This window comes from Eptatretus burgeri, chromosome 18, assembly GCF_056783735.1.
Source record: "Eptatretus burgeri isolate ZD-2024b chromosome 18, Ebu_testis_v1, whole genome shotgun sequence".
Taxonomy (NCBI): domain Eukaryota; kingdom Metazoa; phylum Chordata; class Myxini; order Myxiniformes; family Myxinidae; genus Eptatretus; species Eptatretus burgeri.
Genome location: NC_140978.1, coordinates 15,025,001 through 15,047,162, shown reverse-complemented (window position 1 = coordinate 15,047,162; position 22,162 = coordinate 15,025,001).

The following is a 22,162-nucleotide window of genomic DNA, read 5'->3' as shown; positions in this document are numbered from 1 at the left end:
GTCACTATTGTCGGCATAAACTGAAAGGAAAATTATCCATATCATTGAAAATTAAGAAATATACGAGTGGGAATAGCTAGGGTTCAGGGTTAGAAAGCTAAATATTCAAATCTCATGATAGCAATGTTGTAAGTGAAAAACGCACATAATTCGATTAAACTGCGGAAGTCCTGCAGAGGTCTCACAGATGATTGTTCAGTGAGAAAAAGGAGTACAGAATGAGTCGCATAAAAGCATTCAAAATAATTAAAAAAAGAAACTTTGGCCGAATTGTCTAAGGTATAAAGATCATCGTAAAAGGTCACCTCAAAAAGATTATTATCTTAAAAATCTGAAGTTTTCGCCAAGAGTCAGCGATGTTCAAGCTATTGGCCAAGTTTCCACAACATTTTCAGAGAGAAAGCTTAAGAGCAAAAGCATCACATCTGTGTCTCTGCACATGGCCCTGATTCTTCCATAGCCCGTGTTAACTGCTCCACATGCATGTGATATAAATCTCGTGTCAACTTGTTCATGATTACCACTAAGGCCGGAATTTATTCTCCTCACACACTTTGCATCTGTTGGTTTAGTTAAACCACCTCCTGTTTAGTTAAACCACTCGTTAACATTGATCATGCAGCTCCTTTCTCCCTTGGACATGAGGATATCAGTAAGACACCTGACAAGATCTTTTCTGTTTTTAACCATTACAACAAAAAATTCCATGAAAAACAAAAATATACATCACAATGAAATGGCTCCACACGAGTGGCAGTGGTACATCTCTTCCAATGATGATCTTTCAAATCGTTTCCTCCTCTTTCCACCACGTTTAGATTGTGAAGCTATCTTGATTGACTTTGCAGGTTTGATAAACCAATCAAAGACAATGTGAACTCTCGTTATTTCTCTTCTGAGGATTTATTGACAGTCTGCATTAATGCATCTTCATAGTCACAAAAGATTGACAGACTGCAACCTTCTGGTTTTCAAAGTGAAAGTATGAGCACATTGCCATCAATAATGATGCAAGTCTTCAGTCGAGTATGTGTAACGTCTGATGGTACCCTGATTACACATGCCAGTATGCCAAGTTGCTCTGCTTTAGGTGTGAAACTCCACTTACCCAACACTTTAGATGGGGACAAAGACACTGGAGAAAGTTTATTATTGAAAACATCAATCATGTCCACTGGTCGACCAGCACCAATGGCATATAAGCACTCATTACCTCGCAGACATGAAGTAAAAAGCAGGTTTAAGCAATTGGTTCATTTCTGCCTGTCCATCCTTCCCTCCTTCTACAAACGTCAGTTTATGATCAAGGAACAACTTAATTTAAATTGATTGTTGTATTTCAAACACAAATCGGAACATTATCAGGACGACAGGGTAACTGAGGGGTTTGCAAACAGGCTGAGTGGGGAATTGGGGAATCCCGAAGATTTGTGGAGTGCCTTCAAGACCACCGTCCTTGATGGTGCCGGTGGATGTCTTGGAACTCATTGTAGAGTGAAGCATAATTTTGTCTCTCAAGAAACACCGGACACAATTGATAAGAGTCGCAGGGCCATGCTTAATGGTAGAGCTGAGCAGTTAAGGGAGTGGAACCATAAAACTGTACATGTGCTGAGGGTGGACAAAGTGGCCTATGTGCTAGTAATCTGTGAGGGGTAGAGCATCACCTTTGGTCAAGTAATTCTCGCCAAGATTGCAGGAGAATTCACACATTGCATTTCTCCAAGCCTGTCCCTCGGTGTGCTGCAGTTAGAGCGAAGGGTGGTGCGTTCTTGATAGAGGAGTCCAAAGTGAAGGCCTGCTGGGCCACTTACTTTTAGCGGCTGTACCATGCTGATCCACCAGCTGTTGAGTTAGAAGTCTGGGGTGTTACTATCCCTATTGCTGACCCTCCAATCAACTGTGGTCCACCTTCGTTTTGTGGAAACACAGGCTGCGATGAACCGGTTGAAACGGGGTAAAACTCCTGGGATCTGCGGCATAAATGCTGAACTTCTCAAAACTGGTGGAAATGCTGTACTCGTGTCATTGAATGCAGATCTATGCTCTACCTGGAACACAGGCATCATGCCATCTGACTGGAAGAATGGCCTTGTTGTCCCTCTCTGGAAAGGGAAGGGTGATCGCCACGACTGGAACAACTACTAGGGGTGACACTGCTCTCAGTGCCGGGCAAGGTCTTTGCTTGGATAATTCTTTGTATGGTTTTCCACCATCTGCTTGAGTACCAGTGCCCAGAGCAGTCAGGCTTTACACCAAAGAGGTCAATGATTGACCTTGTCCTTGCCCTTCGGGTCCTCACTTAATACAGACGAGAGTTTTTGGCAGGGCCTGCTTGCAGCCGATGTTGATCTCTGCAAAGCGTTCGATCCATTGAATAGGGGTGCCCTCTGGAGGATTCTTGGACTTCGTGGGGTGCCACCAAAACTGATCAATCTAATGTCTGAACTATTCTCTGGTACTAAGAGTGCTGTGATATGTCGTGGTACCATCTCCGACTTATTTCCAGTTGTTACTGTAATTCATCAGGTGTTGTGTACTGGCCCCCTCACTCTTCAGCACTTGTATGTACTGGTTTTGGGGAGGATGTCGGAGAGATCAAGCTGTGGTGGATCCTTTGGAAATGTCAATATTTCTGACCTTGATTTTGCGGATGATGCAGTCATCTTTGCGGAGACTCTGGACATCATTTTGGGGGCCCTCAAGGTCTTGAATGAGGAGTGAGAGCCACTGGGATTATAGGTTTCCTGGATCAAAACTATTATCCAGGCTTTCAATGACATCTTGGATGCTGCTATCCTGTCTGTACATGTTTGTGGCGAGGATGTTGAGGTCACTGAGAGATTCGCTTCCCTTCGCAGTAATATTCATGTCTTTGCTGGCTGTAAGCCATTGGTCAATTGATGTCTGGGTTGGCCATGGGGAGTCATGGATTCACTGGATCATGGGGCTTGTCGTTTTCGGTACCTGTGCAGGAGGATGAAAGTCTGAGTCTTCAGGTCTTTGGTGCTTCCAGTTTTGCTCCACAGATATGAGACTTGGACTCTGACCAGGGATCTGAGATGGATATTTAATTCCTTTGGTAGCATGTCTCTTCGAAGAATCCTTGGCAATCACTGGTCGCACTTTGTGTCTCACGTTTGGTTGCTGAGATAGATTGCTTTATGTAGCTGTACAACTCGGCTGTACATAATAAATCAATTTGTGGCTGTTGAGGGCATGCCCCCCCCCCCAGTTAGTATTGCCAAGCTAACAGTAAGAGAACAGGTAGCCAAGGAGCGAGAACCCTGCTAGGTTCTGGTAATTTAAACCAGCGGCCATGGTTTTCTAGCAACCCATCGGACCGGGGAGTTAACCATGGCTGGCGGATTCAGAATTGGAGGTCGGGCGAAGGTCTGAGGATCTCCCTCATGGCAATACCAGAACCTGGATCCGTAACAGTCATATTGTTTGAGCATTGATATCATCGATGATTTGATGCAGAGTTTTTGCTTTACAATACAGGGTATACATGGTTTTTGGTCTGCATGGAAGAGCATGTTGACCAGATGGTAATTTTTTATTTTGTTATGAAAACATGAATTAAGTTATGTTCAGTTTCGGTATCATCCATTTTTAGCTCCTTGAAGATTATGATGATCTCATAAAGATTATGATGAGGAGATCATAAAGACCAGAATGATATGGGGGTGGTGACAGGAATAAAGGAATATATAATCCTCAACTTAAATATATCCTGGCCTTTCAAATGACATTCACTCAATTTATCAACTGGACACATTCCAGGATGCAAGTTGAGTACACATGTTAATTTCACTCCAACATTTTTCTCTCACCAGAGCTCCTCTGTTCATGTTTCATGAACCATCCATCCATCCATTGGGTCCATGCTCTGTGCAGAGCATTGGTGCTGCCGAAGCAGTCTTTTTGGCTATTGGGCACCATCCTGGATGGGTCGCGACAACGACGCAGGATACCAGCAAGCTGGCATTCATTTTGCCAACCTCAGAAGGATGACAGGCAGAGTCAATCCCAACCTGGTATTAATTCACCAGCTAAGGGGGATTTGAAATCAGGATCCTAGGATCCCAAGCCAACGACCCTATCCATTAACCCAACACCAATCCCAAGCCCAACACCAGGCATATGTTTCATGATGATGTATAATAATTATCACAGAGGGGTAGCAGCCCACGAGGCAAGCACAGGTTAAGCACTTCACGCAAATTATTTGATGTCAGCAACTATTAGAGTGGTATAAATTTACAGAACATACAGTGGAAAGTGTCGCAAATCAACATGTCATTTCCTGTGCAACACAACGAAGAGGCTGATACGAAACATACACAGCTACACCCTGTATTGAGCGTGCATACAGTACATGCATACTGTTACATTTGTGGGGAAGGGGGCAATAGTTTCATGAAGGCCGTGATGAAGGCCTGATTTGGCATGGGTGTTTATGCAGCTGTACAACTTTCCCCATATTAAGTGTGTGTTCAGCAGGAGTCATTTGGGTTACCCTTGAGGGTATGGGCGTTGTATGATTAGTAAGAGCTGGATTCACGTGTCCTGTCTTTATTTTCCTCCGTGGAACTTGATAGTGCTAGGTAGCACGGGGGAGGGGGCCAATATGGCACGTTCCCTCCCACTAACTGAGGGAGGTGACTCTTCTGCAGCTCTCTGTCAGTGTGTTGGAGTTGGAGGCAGGCCTCAGAACATTTCAAGCATTGATTTATTAACATCGGCAGGGGCAAGTCCTCAAGGTGGGGATTCCCAACGCTTCATTGGCAGAATTCCTTGGGCGGAGATTTGTGGGGGCCTCAAGGTCCGGATTCCTGATGGCCTCAGAATATGAGTGGTGTGTTTGTTATGGCCCATGAGGGTGAAGACGACACAGTGTGGTCGATTGGCATAAAATCAAAGTCCCAACAGGAAGCACTCTCTTTTTTTATGTCTGTTTGGTGAGTGTAGAGATTGTCTTCACAGCACCCAGATGCCTTCCTCTTGGTCTTTTTTGGATCTGTTGTGCTCCAGCAGCTCACTCTGACTGCCACTCAGTTTTTGTATAATAGTGTGTGTGTGTGTGTGTGTGTTTTGTGTGTGTGTGTGTGTGTGTGTGTGTGTGTGTGTGTGTGTGTGTGTGTGTGTGTGTGTGTGTGTGTGTGTGTGCGCGTGTGTGTGTGTTACCAAGACAGAAATTAGTAGTTGTCTTCTTTGTCTGTCGGGATTCGTGTTCACCATGTCCAGTTCAACAAATTATTTATTTATTTATTTATTTAGTGAGGAACTTTTTTCCTTGTGTTGACCATTTTATCACTTGAATGACTTGGTCAATTTGGGATTCCCGAAGGGCTAAATTTATCGTTGTTCTGTTTTTAAACTGGCATGGTAACATACCCCACACAATCACAGCCCGGAGACAAGCACTCGACGATGGTTGAAGAAAACGGTGAGAGGTTGGCAATCATTCAAGACTCAGATTCAAACTTCAATCGAAACTGCTTCAGGTGTGGTTGTTTCGAGTCCATAGATACCTATCCATGCAAATACATACATACTAAATACAAGCAAATACAACCCGTTGGTTCGCTGACGGGTGTATTAAGGGGGGAGGGGTGGAGAGAGAGAGAGGTAGAGAGAGGAGTGAGGGGTGGAGGAGATAGGAGGGAGGGCGAGGAGTTATGGAGGAGAGGGGGTGAGGAGGGGTGGAGCAGTGAAGGGGGGAAAAGCAAGGAAGGGGGTGGGGGAGAGCGACATCTCACCAAACATCGCAATAGACTCTGGGAGGGGGTGGGGGTGAGGAGGATGGGAGAGAGAGGAGGGGAAAAGTGGGAAATGGGTAGTGGGTTTGGGAGGAGGTGAGCATGAGGAGATGGGGTTCTGGACTTGCATTTCGTTGAGGGACTTGTGGAGAAGTTGGGGGAAGTCGTACTGGAAAGGATTTAACAAAAAGGGCTTTATTTAAACAGCATGTTAATGCAGCATGTGGAGACCACCTGGAGATGTTAAGAGTGGGGGGTGGTGGGTGGCAGTCAGACAGAGGTAGGGGTCAGAGAAAGGGACAGAGGTGGGAAGGAGAGGGGTGTGAGAGAGAGAGAGCGATAGAGGTGGGAGAGATCAGGAGAGGGGTGAGAGAGAGGGATAGGGGTTTGGGGAGAGATGAAAAGGGGGAGGAAAGAGAGAAAGAGGAGAGGGAAAGAAAAGAAGAGAGAGGGAGAAGGGTGGGAGAGACAGGGATGGGGGTGGGTGAGAGAGGGATAGGGATTGTAGGGAGAGAGAGGGAGAGGAGTGAGAGAGAGAAGGTTACGGATGGGTGCGAGAGAGAAGGAGAGGGGTGGAAAGGAGAGGGAGGGATCAGGGTGGGAGAGAGAGAGGGGATAGGGGTGAGAGATAGGGGGATTGGGAGAGAGAGTGATAGGGATGGGTAGGAGAGAGAGTGAAGGGTGGGAAGGACAGAGAGTGGGAGGCGGAGAGGGGTGGGAGAGAGAGGTATAGGGTGGGAGAGAGACGAGTAGGGGTGAGAGAGAGAGGGATAGGGGAGGGAGAGAGAGGGGGATAGGGGTGGGAGAGAGAGGGATAGGGGTGGGATAGAGAGGGATAGGGGTGGGAGAGAGAGAGGGATAGCGGTGAGAGAGAGAGAGAGGGATAGGGATGGGAGAGAGAGGAATGGGGTGGGAGAGAGAGAGGGATAGGGGTGAGAGAGAAAGGGATAGGAGTGGGAGAGATTGGGATAGGGGTGGGAGAGAGAGAGGGATAGTGGTGGGAAAGAGGGATATTTGCACATTTTCAATGAGCTAGCTACCACCCGATACACCATTTGACAATGTGGCGTCAAACTCAGGTGAGTGGGTGCTGAACTTTGTTGAAGTCATTTGATATATTCAGTGACAGTATAAATATTGTAGAGCTCTTGCAAAGTGGCTTAAGCACTCAAATTAGCACTCCAATGAAACTGTTCATAAGAAACAGCTGGCTTGGCAAGTGATTACTGATCAATGATCAGCCATACCAACACCATGCACCTGGAGACCCCCAAGTGACGTCCAAATTGGACGAATGAACACTTTTTTATCAGTCGGAACTCTTGCTGAAGTTAATAAAGATGTTTAAATTTTGAAATGAGGCTGAGATGAAGAGATTCGAGAGCCTATGGCATGGGCGGAAATGAAATATATCCACTAACGCTGGCATCTCCAGGCGTTTATATGCATTGCAATGTATCCAGCGATCCATAGGTATGATAATTAGGTATTCGATGATATGAGTGAGGAAAGTGAAAAAAAAACTTTATCTTTAAGAAATTGCTGCGGCATGTTCCAAGTCAGGGCATTGTTGAGCAGGCCAAAAATATGGCGGCTTAAGACTTTTGCGAACTGACAGAGGGCTGACCAAGCTGGCATGCTACCATCTTCAAAAACAAGTCATATTGTTTTTTCATAATGAGCACTCCTTAAATTATCTTCAAAAGCGTGTTTAAATTAACCCAAACACCCAGTTTTCATTCATGCACCACTTTGGAGATCCCCTTGTATGCAAGTAAAGTTTGGGGCTGCTGGGTTTTATGGTTTTGGAGTTATCAAGGAGATGGATGGATGGACTGATGGACAGACAGTCACACACAGACATTTACTGTTATACATACAGGGTGGGCCAATTTAACGGTTAATGAAACATAAAATTGTAACTCAGCACTAGTGAGATATATGAAATAATTTTTTAGGAGAAATATTTGTCCGATCATCAAGTTTCAAGACTAAGTGCTCAATATTTCCTTCCCTTATGTTCTATACATTTTTACCTCCGCCACCGAAGGTGAAGGAGGTAATGTTTTCACCCATCTCTGTCTGTTTGTTTGTTTTTGTGTAGGATATCTCCAAAAGTTGTTGACAGATCCGGACGAAATTTGTTGTGCAGGTTGAGTGTTTGACTAGGACGAACTGATTCGATTTTGGTGAAGATCCAGATCCAGATCCGATAACTTTTTTAATTGATTCTTCACCATTGAGAGATCAGGCTGAACTAATATATGGCAAGATATATCAAAAAGTTGTAGACGGATTCGGATGAAACTTGGTGTACAGGTTGGGTGTGTGACATTCGATTTTGATGAAGATCCGAATCTGGATCTGGATACGAGAATTATTTAATTTTTAAAATGATTTTTCCCCATTGAGAGATAGGGCCGAAAACGATATATAGCACGATATTTTTTCAAAAACGTATTGACTGGACCCAATATGTTCTCGTTGATCAGGCATTGTGTGGTGGAGGCATGCGCTCTACCGCGTGCCCTTATATGCAGCTTATATGCAGCAACAGGTTATGCATCACTCTCTGAAGGGGATGTTGCATAACTCCCAAAATAATCTGAATAACTGCATCCTTCAAATCAGTCGTTGTGGTTGGTTTCTAAAGAAACACTCTCCCTTTGACTTGTCTTATGAAAAACTAAGACAGTAATGACAAGTCAGGGGAGCTGCAGGGGGAGGGGCTGGGAAGGGGGCATAAGAATGCAGTTCTGTGACTGATAAGGTGATTAGGAATTTTTTTCGTCGACCAAGCGAGAAATTCATTATTGGTGTGAGATATGGCTCCATCATGTTGAACCCACATATTTTCATTATTTCTCACCCTGTTCCACAGGTTCATTCATCTTCAGCATCTGAAGATAACAATCTGATGTCACAGTTACTGCAATTTCGAAATTAGGGCCATCAAAAAAAAATAGGAACCGTAGATTTGTGACTGACTCAATTAACACCAGTGATTTGCGAATTGTGAAGTGATGCTTCTTCGTGTTGTTGTGCCCTTTTCAATCCTCCAAATCTGCAATTCTGTGCTTTCATTATCCCATTGATTTAAATATGGTACTCATCTGAGAAAACTATGTTATCGATACTGAGCGCTGCATTTTCCAGTGCTTCAGAAAAGCAGTTACAAAATTCACACCATCTTCTGAGATCATTTTCATAAGTGCCTGGAAAAGCTGGATTTTGTAAGGAAAAAAGCCCAGAATCTTCTTTCAGTATTTGAATTAATGATGTGTGACTGAATTCTGGTTCAGCTGAGAGTGGTCTTGCTGTTGTGTATGGACTTCTCTCCATTCGTTACCAAATAGCTTCAATAGCCTGGGACATGAACACCAGCACACTATCCTGAACAGCCCTTATTCACGTTTTGTAATGACAAGTATCTTTCATCTTTCACACTCATACCTGTATTCTATTGTAAACAGGTACATGAGATGTGGGCAATCTCGTGTACCTGCTCTTCTTTGAAACTTTCTCTGCATTATCTTCAGTGACTTTGTTTCAATGTACGTGCCATGAATCTTCAAAAGGGGTGTTTGTTGCTCACTGTGAAATTGGCCCATTTTTTTTGAATACCTGTCAAAAAATTTGTGTCACAGGTAATCTCATGAAATTCTAAATTTATTCACACCAATATTACTAAGAAAATCTCAGTATGATCAAATATTGCCCTTTTTTATGGTCCACACTATATGACGTATCCGTCCTGTGATTTGACCACTTGGCTTGTAGAGCCTTTTTCATGTTTCCAGACAATTTATGGACAAACTGGATGAGTAGAAACTCTGATGGCATTGTGTAAGCACAGTGCAAACTTACTTGTTGAAACAGTCTTGATTCTTGCAAAAACGTCCCTCCTCCTGAATCACACAAAAAATCCAAATGCGGTGGTATCAAAACTTGTTGAGTTATTTTATTGCTATAGAACAGATGTAAATCACATGATGTATATGATGTGATAAATAAAGTGGGTAAGGATAAAATCTCCCAACTACCAGGACACAAATCACTTATATATGTGGCTTTTACGGGGCTCTGTTTTGCAGTGTATGTGGACAGCTTAATTTATTTATTTATTTATTTATTTATTTATATTGAAAAGCTGATAGATACTTGCACACAGCAGAAAACAGGCTGTGTATTCCCACCAATATGGCTGTGGCATAAATTTACTGTCATTCTCTGTGACACCCCTTGTTCAGCAAAATTCCAAAATGGTCATAAATTAATTATATGGAGCACTTTGATGAATCAATGCTGGTGTTTGGCGTTTATTAGATGTGTATAAGATGTCCCTTTCGATTCGGCTAATGTGATTTCAGTTGTGGCTTGTCATTATGACACCAAGGTAAATTCTAAGGGAAACATATTTTCCTTCCGCTCAGTCGTTGCAACCACATCCAGTGCACCACCAGCACCAGGAAAAAAAGACATATGCTGCAATAATGGCGTTGGGAAATAAAACTGTCAAAAAGAGTTTTCGAGAAGTGATACTTTGCTGATTATAAATGTGGTCCAAATAAGAAAAATTAAGCATCATTAAATACATTTGTGGGATAAATTAAGGAATCTTTATAATGGCCCTTTGTTTAAAAAAAATCAAAGTGAAGGCTCCTTTGGAGGTTAAGGGTCATTAATATAAGGTTACTGTCCGAAAGGATGGTACATAGATAGGTGGCACACTTACCTTTGAGCTATCTTGTCTGGGTTAAATTCCCGATCTGGCTGTCGACTTTCGGTTTGATGTTTCATAGGCAGGGAACTGCATCACAATGTGCATGTCCTTCGGATGAACGATAAGTTCGGTGTTCAATATTTTAGCATCAGTTGGAGGGCATTAAATATCCCACGAAGTATAGGCAGGTTATTTCCGGTGCACTGGTAAAATTCGAAATTCCTGCAACCTTCACTCAACTATCAGGCCGAGCTCGCTGATTCATAAGATCTGGGCCAAAAACATTCCTTGGCCAACCCCACATGAAGGTGAGAATATTTGTGGTTGTTATAGGAAGAGTGCAGAAAAAGCTCACTTCAACATTCAATGTGGTGGTGGTGGTGTGAATCCAAAGGTGCTGCATAGTTTTTAAACCATGCTGACTCCTTAAATCAAGTGAGGCTTTTCACTTCTCTAAAAGCGTTTTAAATACTGACGTAACCAGCAGCACGCTAGCACACCTGTCTGCCCACAGATGGACACACCCCCACCACAATGCTAGCTGACATCAGCTCCGAGGCTGTTACGCTGACCACAAGCCAGTGCTGGATCGCCCACCTGGAATCAGCCCAGGCTCCGATCGCAGAGAAGAGAGATTATCTATCCCAGAGCCATTTGGTTCAGCACAAGCGGGAGCACCAGAGGCAGACAAGCAGTTTGCAAAAAATGCTTTCAAAGCATTCACAGGAAAGCTTGTGTGTTTTTTTGTTTTTTTTGCAGAAGCATTAGAAACTGCTGATGATTCCAATTTATCACCCTGACTGTTGATGGTGTTTGTTTTAATGAGATTAGTTAATGTTAGAAGATACTTTTCCACATATTCCAGGGCTAAGGTGGTAATATGCACCTTGAGGAAACATAAATGCCAAGGAATTCGTGTCAGTAGCATTGATACTTTGAAATTTATCTCTGAATAATGGATATGGCTCAGTCAATCAATAAAATATTGATAGGCAAAGCAAATCTATCCCAACACAGGTTTGAATTCTCAAAGTTCTTAAAGCGTTCCGTATTCCCATGCATGTGTTTGTGTGTATGTGTGTCTGTATTCCCAATGACACACCACTGATAGTGAGTGGTGAGGTCCGAAATGAACCTGGGGTTGCATGACCTGTCTGCCACACAAGCACATTGTCTTTCCCCATCGGGGAGTGTTGCAGTCAAACACTTATGATGAAATCGCCGATATATATTTGTTACGATTTTGTAAATGCACACCAGGGTGGAGCATTCATGCACATGTAGAATTTCCAGAATAAGTTATTTCATCAGTTGAAGCAGTAGGTATACCTTTGCCCTTTGTCCCTGGGTTATGGGAAGGGAGTGCATTGAGGTTAATTTGTGCATCCCTGGTGTGGTCTTCCTACTCTCGGCCCACTTTTAGTCTCCTCATTCCACCAACAATCCGCTTCGTCAAAACTCAATTACACAACCCCTCATTTATCCCGCCGGTCTTTCATGAAACCCCGCAGTTGGTTTATTCTCATCCTTTGGTCCGTCACTCGACACCAGTGAAAGTGTGACATTTGCAGAGGTTCTGCAGTAGGGTGGCGACATACGGACATAAGTACTCAGGTGCAGATTGAGGGAGCAAACGTGAGTTGAGGTCATTAGGTCACTAATAGGTAACACGGCATAATAGGCATGAGGACACTGTTTGACCTAATTATCCTAAACGGCATTCACAGTCGTTGACAACACTCCGGGCCATGAAATTATCCTTGGTCCGGGGGCCTCAGGATTGGTAGTGGTGGCAGATTTAAGTACGTACCTCGTGAGCCCGGTGTATCGACGTTACCAAAACATTTGACATCAGGAATGGGACCTTTTGAACCCCCTGGTTCTGTAACATTGAGAGTCAGGATTGTGCAAATTCGAACTTGTCGATTTGGCATGATTTGGGTGAAAATTTTATTTTAAGAGTAATTATGAAGTTCTGTCGGACCAAGGCAAGCAAAACCAGGATGGTGTGAGCAGGGTAGATGCTCCTATTACGAAACTGAACATCATTGAAAAGTACCAGTCGAGACAGTGCTTGGTAATCGTTTTTGACCCCCTCCTCAGTCAGCCCAGTTCTTCCAATGGAGCAGGAGCAGATATCACAGGGCAACAGGGCAGCAGGTCAGCGTTGCTCCCACAGCCTGATGTGAGTCGGCAATTAAATGCAATACAACAATGATGGAGAGCATGAGGATGAGGATGGGTATGGATACAAAAATGGATGAGGGGCAGGCAGAGTCAAAGGAGGAGAGATGTGGGTGGGTCTTTCTTCATTTATATATTGACTGCTTTTGACGTTTGCACATGGTACATGCTTGGGAGCCTAATTGGTATGCATTGCTGTCTGTGTTTTTTTATTTTTTATTTTTTTTTTTGTATACCTTGGTCGAGGCTCGTATGAGAGCTAACACACAACTCACAGCAAGGAGGCATGAGACAAGAGGGGCGGGAGTGGAAGGGACAAAACAGTGGGGAACAGACACATTAGGTGAACTGTGGAAGGGAGAGGGATGGGGATGGGACGGGGAACATGGCGAAGAGAAGATGGACATTTCAGGGACTTTCAGGAAGGAAAGCAGGAGAAATGAAGGAAGTGGGCTTGGGTGGATTATCGGGGGTAGAAAAGATCGAGGACTTGGATGGGGGAAGATAAGAGGTGGTGGTGAACAGCTGTTTTGAAAGCCTGGAGGGAAGAATGGGAAAGAATAGAGTGAGGAAGTTTATTCCAAAGGCGGGAAAAAAGAGGAATGAAAGAGTGAAGATGAGCAGTGATTCGTGATTTTGGTAGTTTTACCAGAAGGGGGTTGTTGGCGGACCTTGAGCGCCCTGTGGAAATGTGGTGGGGACAAATCGCAGAGAGAGCAGGGGGGAAAGGCTGGAGAGGAGTCGGTAGAAGACAGAAAGACCACCGACCAACCTGCGGTGATTGAGTGAGAGGCCCAAAGACTCAGCTTCATTGCGGGAGATGCCGATGATCTTAAATGCCCTGGTTTCGACAGCGTGAAGCCGAGAAAGGTGGGAGGCAGGAGCACCAGCCCAGAGGGGAGAGCAGTACTCCATCAGGCTATGGACAAAAGCTTTGTAAGTGGTCAGGAGCTCAAGAGGGCCGAGGAAGGACTTAGCACGACGGAGGATTCCCAGTCGGCGACTGGCTTTTGAGGCGAGGTTGGAAATGTGACTTTCCCAGGAAAGGTCATGGCAGATAGTGAGACCTAGAAGCTTGAAAGAAAAGACTTCTTCCAGAGGATTGTTGAGAAAGTGGATGGGGTGGTTTTCTAAACGGTCCTTTCGAAGAGACATAGTGAGAGTGTGAGATTTGTCTGGATTGAAAGACATGTTCCACGTGTTGGACCAGTTTGTGATTTTATCCAGATCTGCAGTGAGTGAAGAAGCTGCTGCTTGCCGGTCTGAGGGATGACAGATGGTACGGCAGAGGGTGGAGTCGTCGGCAAAGAGAAATAGAGGATTTTCCAGAGAGTCCGAGAGATCATTGATGAAAACCAGAAAAAGAACAGGGCCCACAACGCTACCTTGAGGAACTCCAGCCTGCACAGGAAGAGGGGATGAAAGAACTCCATTTAGGGCCACACGTTGACTGCGACAGGAGAGGAAGTCTGCGAGCCATGAGTGGAGATGGCCTTGAATACCATGGGAAGAGAGTTTGGTGAGTAGGGCAGGGTGCCAGACTGTGTCAAAAGCACATGATATGTCCAGACAAACACCAGTGTTGTCACTGATGATTAGTTGTCACTGATGTCACAGTGTTGTCAATACCACACTGTGCCAACACCAGTGTTGTCACTGATGATTCGCCAATAAGCAATGAAACTGGTCCGGCAACTGAGGGGGTGTGTTGTATTGGGATTCTCATGTTTGTAGTATTTGTGAATGTCTTTATAGCTGTGGAGGAACTCTGGGAAGGGTTTGAAGCAGCAAAGCGTTACCTTGCATCAGCCTTCTTGGTTGCTTTATGCAGCTTCTTCACTGTGAAGAGCATGGGAGGAGTCAAAATATATATATATATATATATATATATATATATATATATATATATATATATATATATATATATATATATATATATATATATATATATATATATTTCCATTATAATTCCAAGCTTGCACACTAGAAACTCGGCTCACCGTCACACGATCCCTATGAAATTGCTGTGGCACTTAGCGGACTTGCCGACAATGTGTGGGAAGTCTTGGCATTCTATAATACCACTTGCATTTTGCACAATGCGTATTTTTGTCATTCCCCGTGTACGGTCTGTCGTCTGCTACCAGCTATGTTGTGCTGCTATCCCGTGCATGCGCACGGGTATCGCTAGTGTGTGTGTGTGTGTGTGTGTGTGTGTGTGTGTGTGTGTGTGTGTGTGTATATATATATATATACATATATATATATATATATATATATATATATATATATATCTATATATATATATATATATACATATATATATATATACACATATATTAATTCACTTTCCCAAAGCGGCTTGAACACAGGTCCTCTTGGGTCCCAATCCACTGCCCTAACCACTGTGCCAACAACACGTATATATATATATATATATATATATATATATATATATATATATATATATATATATATATATATATATATATATATATATATATATATATATATATGTATATATATATATATATATGTATATATGTATATATATATATATATATATATATGTATATATATATATATATATATATATATATATATATATATATATATATATATATATATATATATATATATATATATATATATATATATATATATATATATATATATATATATATATATATATATATATATATATATATATATATATATATATATATATATATATATATATATATATATATATATATATATATATATATATGTATATATATATATATATATATATATATATATATATATATATATGTATATATATATATATGTATATATATATATATGTATATATATATGTATATATATATATATATATATATATATATATATATATATATATATATATATATATATATATATATATGTATATATATATGTATATATATATATATATATATATATATATATATATATATATATATATATATATATATATATGTATATATATATATATATATATATATATATATATGTATATATATATATATATATGTATATATATATATATATATATATATATATATATATATATATATATATATATATATATATATATATATATATATATATATATATATATATATATGTATATATATATATATATATATATATATATATATATATATATATATGTATATATATATATATATGTATATATATATATATATATATATATATATATATATATATATATATATATATATGTATATATATATATATATATATATATATATATGTATATATATATATATATGTATATATATATATATATGTATATATATATATATATATATATATATATATATATATATATATATATATATATATATATATATATATATATATATTAAAATGTTTTAACCAAGTTTTGCATTTTCTGCATGCATCAGTCTTAAAGGTGTTAATAAACAATCCGAGCATCTTGAGCTTATGAAAGATATTCAGCAAAACCAGTTGAAAATTACTTGTATGATGAACAGCTACACTGCCAGTGACACTTCCAAATGACTCAAAAGTTTTATTTTGGGGAATGCAAAGAAGTCAAGCAGAACCAAAGCTTGGACAGGCTTATTAATTTCCAGTGACATCTTTCCAACTCATGTATGCACATGTTTCTTAAAGGCAGTCAATAACCTTCACTTCTCTGAACTTTAATGGCCAAGTGTGGCTGAAGGGTGGAAATTGATAAAAGGGTGATGATGGCACATCAGATTGGATGAAAAGGAGAAAGAGAGGACAATAAGGGCATGAAGAGGGGAAGGAAGGGTATGTGAGTTTACGATTGTGATCTTATATTGTTAATGAGGAACAGTACAAACCCATTGCCTCGTTGACAATTAAAATGGTATATTTACAAGGTTTATAAAATGTTTGAATTATATGCATGACAGGTGATCTTCAATCTGATGTGAGTAATATGAGCAGGCCTGTAAAACATTTGACCAATCAACCAATACATTAATCATTAGTCATAAATGAGAGATCTACAGAAAATCGTTAGACTTGCAGACACATCTGAAATGGTTGGATAAAACTTTTTGTAGCGTGAGAGAGTGATTGCAGAATGTTTCCAAGGAAGATGTTCCAAATGAGGAAACGATAAACAACCTGAAAAATTCATCAAAAGTCATGCTTTAATGAAGATTTGCTGAGCTCAGCATTCTTCCAAACAGGCTTCACACAACAAAACATGACCATTGTTCAAGATTATAACATCAAGTTTAGTTCTTCCAGGGTCACTTTTGAACTTCTGATTTCTCAGACTCAAAGCAGATGTTCTAAACATTGATGACACCACCATGGCTAATAGTGAATAAAAGACCGAGAGCCCATTGGGGATGGAGCCCACAACCTTAACATGATTAGGACCACTCTCTTACCAACTGAGTTAACTGGCCATTCATAATTATAGTTGGTGATAGACCTATTTTCCTTCTTAAGTAGGATGATTAGCATAGGGCAATACAATGCTCTGAAGGAAAGGTGAACAATCAAAATTTAATAAATATGAGCTGATTGCATAAGACAAAGGAAATTAAAATATTGTTGACTCATTGGAATTATTTACTAAAACTCAGCAAGAGTGATTAGAGTCTGCCATGTTGCAACTCAGAAGGATAAATCATGGATTCCCAATCTACCACTGGACCATGAAGACAGGAAAAGCACAGCACAATATTTAGAATGAAAAGTAAAATAAGTGGAAACAAAAGAATGAGAGATTTAATGTGTATATAAAACTGAAAATGCAATTATTATTGCACTAAAAAATACAACCCGTTACTTCGCTGGTGGTAATATGAGGAGGGGGGGAGGGAAGAGAAAGAAAGAAGAGAGGAGGGAGGGGAATGAGAGAGAGAGAGAGAGAGAGAGAGAGAGAGAGAGAGAGAGAGAGAGAGACAGAGAGAGACAGAGAGAGAGAGAGAGACAGAGACAGAGACAGAGAGAGAGACAGAGAGAGAGACAGAGACAGACAGAGAGAGAGAGACAGAGAGAGATAGAGAGAGAGAGACAGAGAGAGAGAGAGAGAGAGAGAGAGAGAGAGAGAGAGAGAGAGAGAGAGAGAGAGAGAGAGAGAGAGAGAGAGAGAGAGAGAGAGAGAGACTTTTATGTCCTTTTATTAAAAAAGTATAAAAGGATAAAAATTCAATGCAACAAAGCAAAGGATTATATACAAGAGTGAAAAAAAAAAGAGAAGAAACCAATTCAATTTTCAAGTTATCAATAAAGCATTGATAACAGTTTATACACAAGGAACACCCCCCCAAAAAAATACAATAGAGAGAGGAGAAGAAGATGATAAGGAAGGAGAAAGCAACACAGGCTCCACACGTACCGCCAGACACTGAGCAACAGCCCATTGCGTTTGCACGTGTGTGCCGAGAGAGAGAGAGAGAGAGAGAGAGAGAGAGAGAGAGAGAGAGAGAGAGAGAGAGAGAGAGAGAGAGAGAGAGAGAGAGAGAGAGAGAGAGAGAGAGAGAGAGAGAGAGAGAGAGAGAGAGAGAGAGAGAGAGAGAGAGAGAGAGAGAGAGAGAGAGAGAGATAGAGAGAGAGTTTGACTTTTGAATATTTTTATTACAAAACAATATAAAATATATATATATATATATATATATATATATATATATATATATATATATATATATATATATATATATATATATATATATACATATATGTGTGTGCCAGTCGATGAAAAATACTATTTAGTGGCAGTACATTAATACTTACAACAATTCAATGTAAACAAAAAATACCCAAAACTCAATAATACATTCCAAAACAATGAAAAAACTACAGTTATATCAATAAATTATTCTCATGAACTTTGCAAATCCCCTCATGACACCAAGACTTCTTAAAGTCATCAACACTGTTTTCACTTTTAGAAAAGCAAAATTCAAGTTTCAGTCTTGCTGTTATTAAAGCATTGAAAAAAAACATAACATTGCACATCACAATCGACTTTCCTTTCAATTTCTCTTTCCTTGATAAATAAATCGCCATTTTTTGCTGTGGCAACTAAGAACAAAAATAATGAGTTTACTTGTTCTTTCCACCTGAAAATAAACAATCTCAGTGAGAAGGTAATTTGCATCTTTTTTGCCATGTGGTTCAACCATTGAAATAATGGCACAAGCCTTGCGCAGTCAACATATGCATGGAACAAATCCTCTGTACAAATGCAGAAAGGCAGGACCCGGATATGGGAGAAAAATTACTTAACCACTTATTCGAAGGAATAACCCAATGTGCTAGCCTCCACTGTAAATCTCCAGTCCTTTTAGCAACCAGCTTACTATAGAAAGAGTTCCAGACAGGCTCAGATGGGAGTCCTTCCAGCATTAGTCTTTTCCATCTGGCCACTCCCTTCAATGGAGAGTCCTCGAGTAGGACTCGAGTAGACAGTCTATATTGGTCTTTACTGTTATATTTCTGAAAAATATTTTTTCCTGAGCTAATGGGGGGTTAATCTCTCTGACTTGGTTGTACAATTAACCCAGGAAACCCTCGGTCATTTGTTGTCATCAACCTTTCTTGAGTCCATTTTAGTTCAAGTTGAGAACTTTTTTTCACAATTTCTCTTAGGATTTTACCAATCGTCCTATTTGACCATATCCTTGTCATATCTGCTATCTCTGGCACTGATTTCCACCCCAACCCGGAATCATGGCGGAGGTGTAGTATTTTGATTATGCCTGCTGCAATAAAATGTTGATAAAGGTCACAGCTTCTAAGAATTGCAGGAAACAATGGGTTGTAAAATAGGGGTTCTTCCATAAACATATTTGTAGCATAAGTTTCCTGCTGGCGACTAACCGAAAGGCTCTGCCAAGCATTCAAAAGACTCTGATAAAATGTTGAAAGATGAGATATATCAACATGCTGGAGTTTGATCAAGAAGAGTTCAAGGCTGTAACCGAGCCCAGTTGCTTGTTGAAAGATGTGACGGGCCAGAAGTCGGCTAAGCAGCTGTTTCTCGTGCATCAACATCTGAGTGGAGCACAGCCGAAAGGCCATTATGCGGCTTTTTATGTCGACAAGTCCTTGGCCACCTTCAGCCAACGGGCGGCATATAACATTTGGCTGTAACCAGTGAAAATCACTCCAGAAAAAATCAACCAGTCGTCTTTGAACAGCCTTCAGCAGCACTTCTGGTGGTTGGAGGCAGATAAACTTTTGCCACAAAGATGAGGCAACCAAATTATTTACAACTAGAACCCTAGCTCTGTAGGAAAGGTGGGGTAGGGCTCTCTTCCATAGTCCTAATCTTTTTTTAACATGTTCAACCATCCCATCCCAATTTTTGAGGACATAGAATGGAGATCCCAGGAACATGCCTAGATATTTGACTCCCTCTTCCACCCATTTTAACTTTGAAGGCAAATGCATCGGTGGTACTATCCGTGTCCCCAGCAGATTGTTTTTAAGATTGGGAACCCATAAGGCTTTACTCTTGTTCCAATTACAGTTCATTGATGATGCCAAGCAAAAGAGATTTAAACACTTAACAAATGCAGAGATATCATTGTCATTCTTAATGACCACAGCGACATCATCTGCATAAGCTGATACAACCATCGAAGGAATCCCTGTGGATACAGTTACTCCTGAAAGATTTTTCCTGAATAGAATCAGAAGTGGTTCTATAACCAAGGAGAATAATAAACCAGAAACAGGGCACCCTTGCCTCACCCCTCTCTGAACTAGTATTGGAGAGACGAGCTCATTATTAATTTTAAAAATACTAAATATATTGCTGTACAGTAAGGATACATAGGCCCTAAAATAGGTACCAAGACCACATGCTTCCAACACATGGTGCAAAAACAAGTGATCAACACTATCGAATGCCTTTTCTAAGTCAAGGAATATTATCCCAAATTCTTTTTCCATAGAATTACACTCCAGCAAATCTCTGATCAAAAAATATTATCATAAATTGATCTGTTTGGGATACAGTAGTTCTGATCAAAGTTAACAAGATCACCAATTACCATCTTCAACCGACTGGCCAACACTTTTGACAATATTTTGTAGTCCGTACATAATACCGAGACCGGTCGCCAGTTCTTTATCTGCCGTAAGTCTCCAGTCTTTGGTAGAAGAGACACCACCGCTCTTTTAAAACTTAGAGGCAGTTCTCCATTTATCAAAGATGATTCTAGGACATTCAGTAACTCAGGGCCCAAAAGGTCCCAAAATGCAAAGAAAAACTCTGCCTGTAAGCCGTCAATTCCAGGTGCTTTCCCCGACTTCAAACCAGCAAGGGCCTGCATTAGCTCAGGCAATTTGATTGGTGAGTCCAAGCTCAGGAGCTGGGGCTCAGTGATGGAAGGAAAGTGAGAAGTTAAAAGTTCCATAGTTTGCTCACAAACAGTATGTTTTGCATAAATTTTTGAAAAGAAATCTCTAATGCACAAACGTACATCACTGGAGTGAACAACAATGTTTCCTCTTGAGTCAAGCAAAGAAAAAACGGTCTTTTTTGATTTATTGACAAAATCCATTTGGAAAAAGGATTTGCTGGGAGTATCTAAAACCTTGATGTTGTTTATCCTTAATCTAATTAACATCCCTGCTACTTTTTATTGTGTCAGTTCTCTCAATTGGGTCCTTTTTTCAACTAATATCATTTGGTCCCTCCTGTTTCCATATCTGGCCACTTTACTCTCTAAGTGTATGATATCAGCTTCTAACAGAGCCATTGTTGTATTATTAACATTGGTAACATTTGAAGCAAACTGCTGACAAAACACTCTGATCTGTGCTTTTGTGTTGTCCCACCATAACTCTAATGAAGAAAAAGAGGCTTTTTTTGAGAGTTGGATAGCCCAAAAGGTATAGAAGCCTTTTTTAAACAAAGTATCTCCAAGAAGATTGGTGTTGAATTTCCAGTACGTATTTTTATGTGAGGGTTGAGGGAAAAAGAGGCCTATGGTAACTAAATGATGAACGGAAAATAAGGATGGAAAGTGAACCGGAGAGAAAACCGCAGTCCTGAAATGCGAGTTTATGTACCACCAGTCAAGTCTAGCAAAGGATGCTTTCCCGTTAGCCCAACGTCCCCACGTATATTGAGATTCGTTGGGGTGACATCGCCTCCATGCATCTAACAACACTATTGCTGAAAATTTTTTTTGACAAACCGGCATAGGATTCAGGGTGAGGTTCTGCTGTATTCCTGTCTAAAAGAGGTTCTAAGGTACAATTTAAATCACCCCCCCATGCAAATACAATCATTGAGATCAATTGAGCGAAAGTGTCTGATTAAAGACAAAAAGAAGGCTCTTCGTTCTACACTCTCACTGGGAGAATACACATTGAATAGTGTAAAATGGAAATTATTAATGGCCAGTTCCAGAGAGATGAATCGGCCTTTGATAACCTCTTGGAAGTGGCATGATTCAGGTACGAGCCCAGGTCT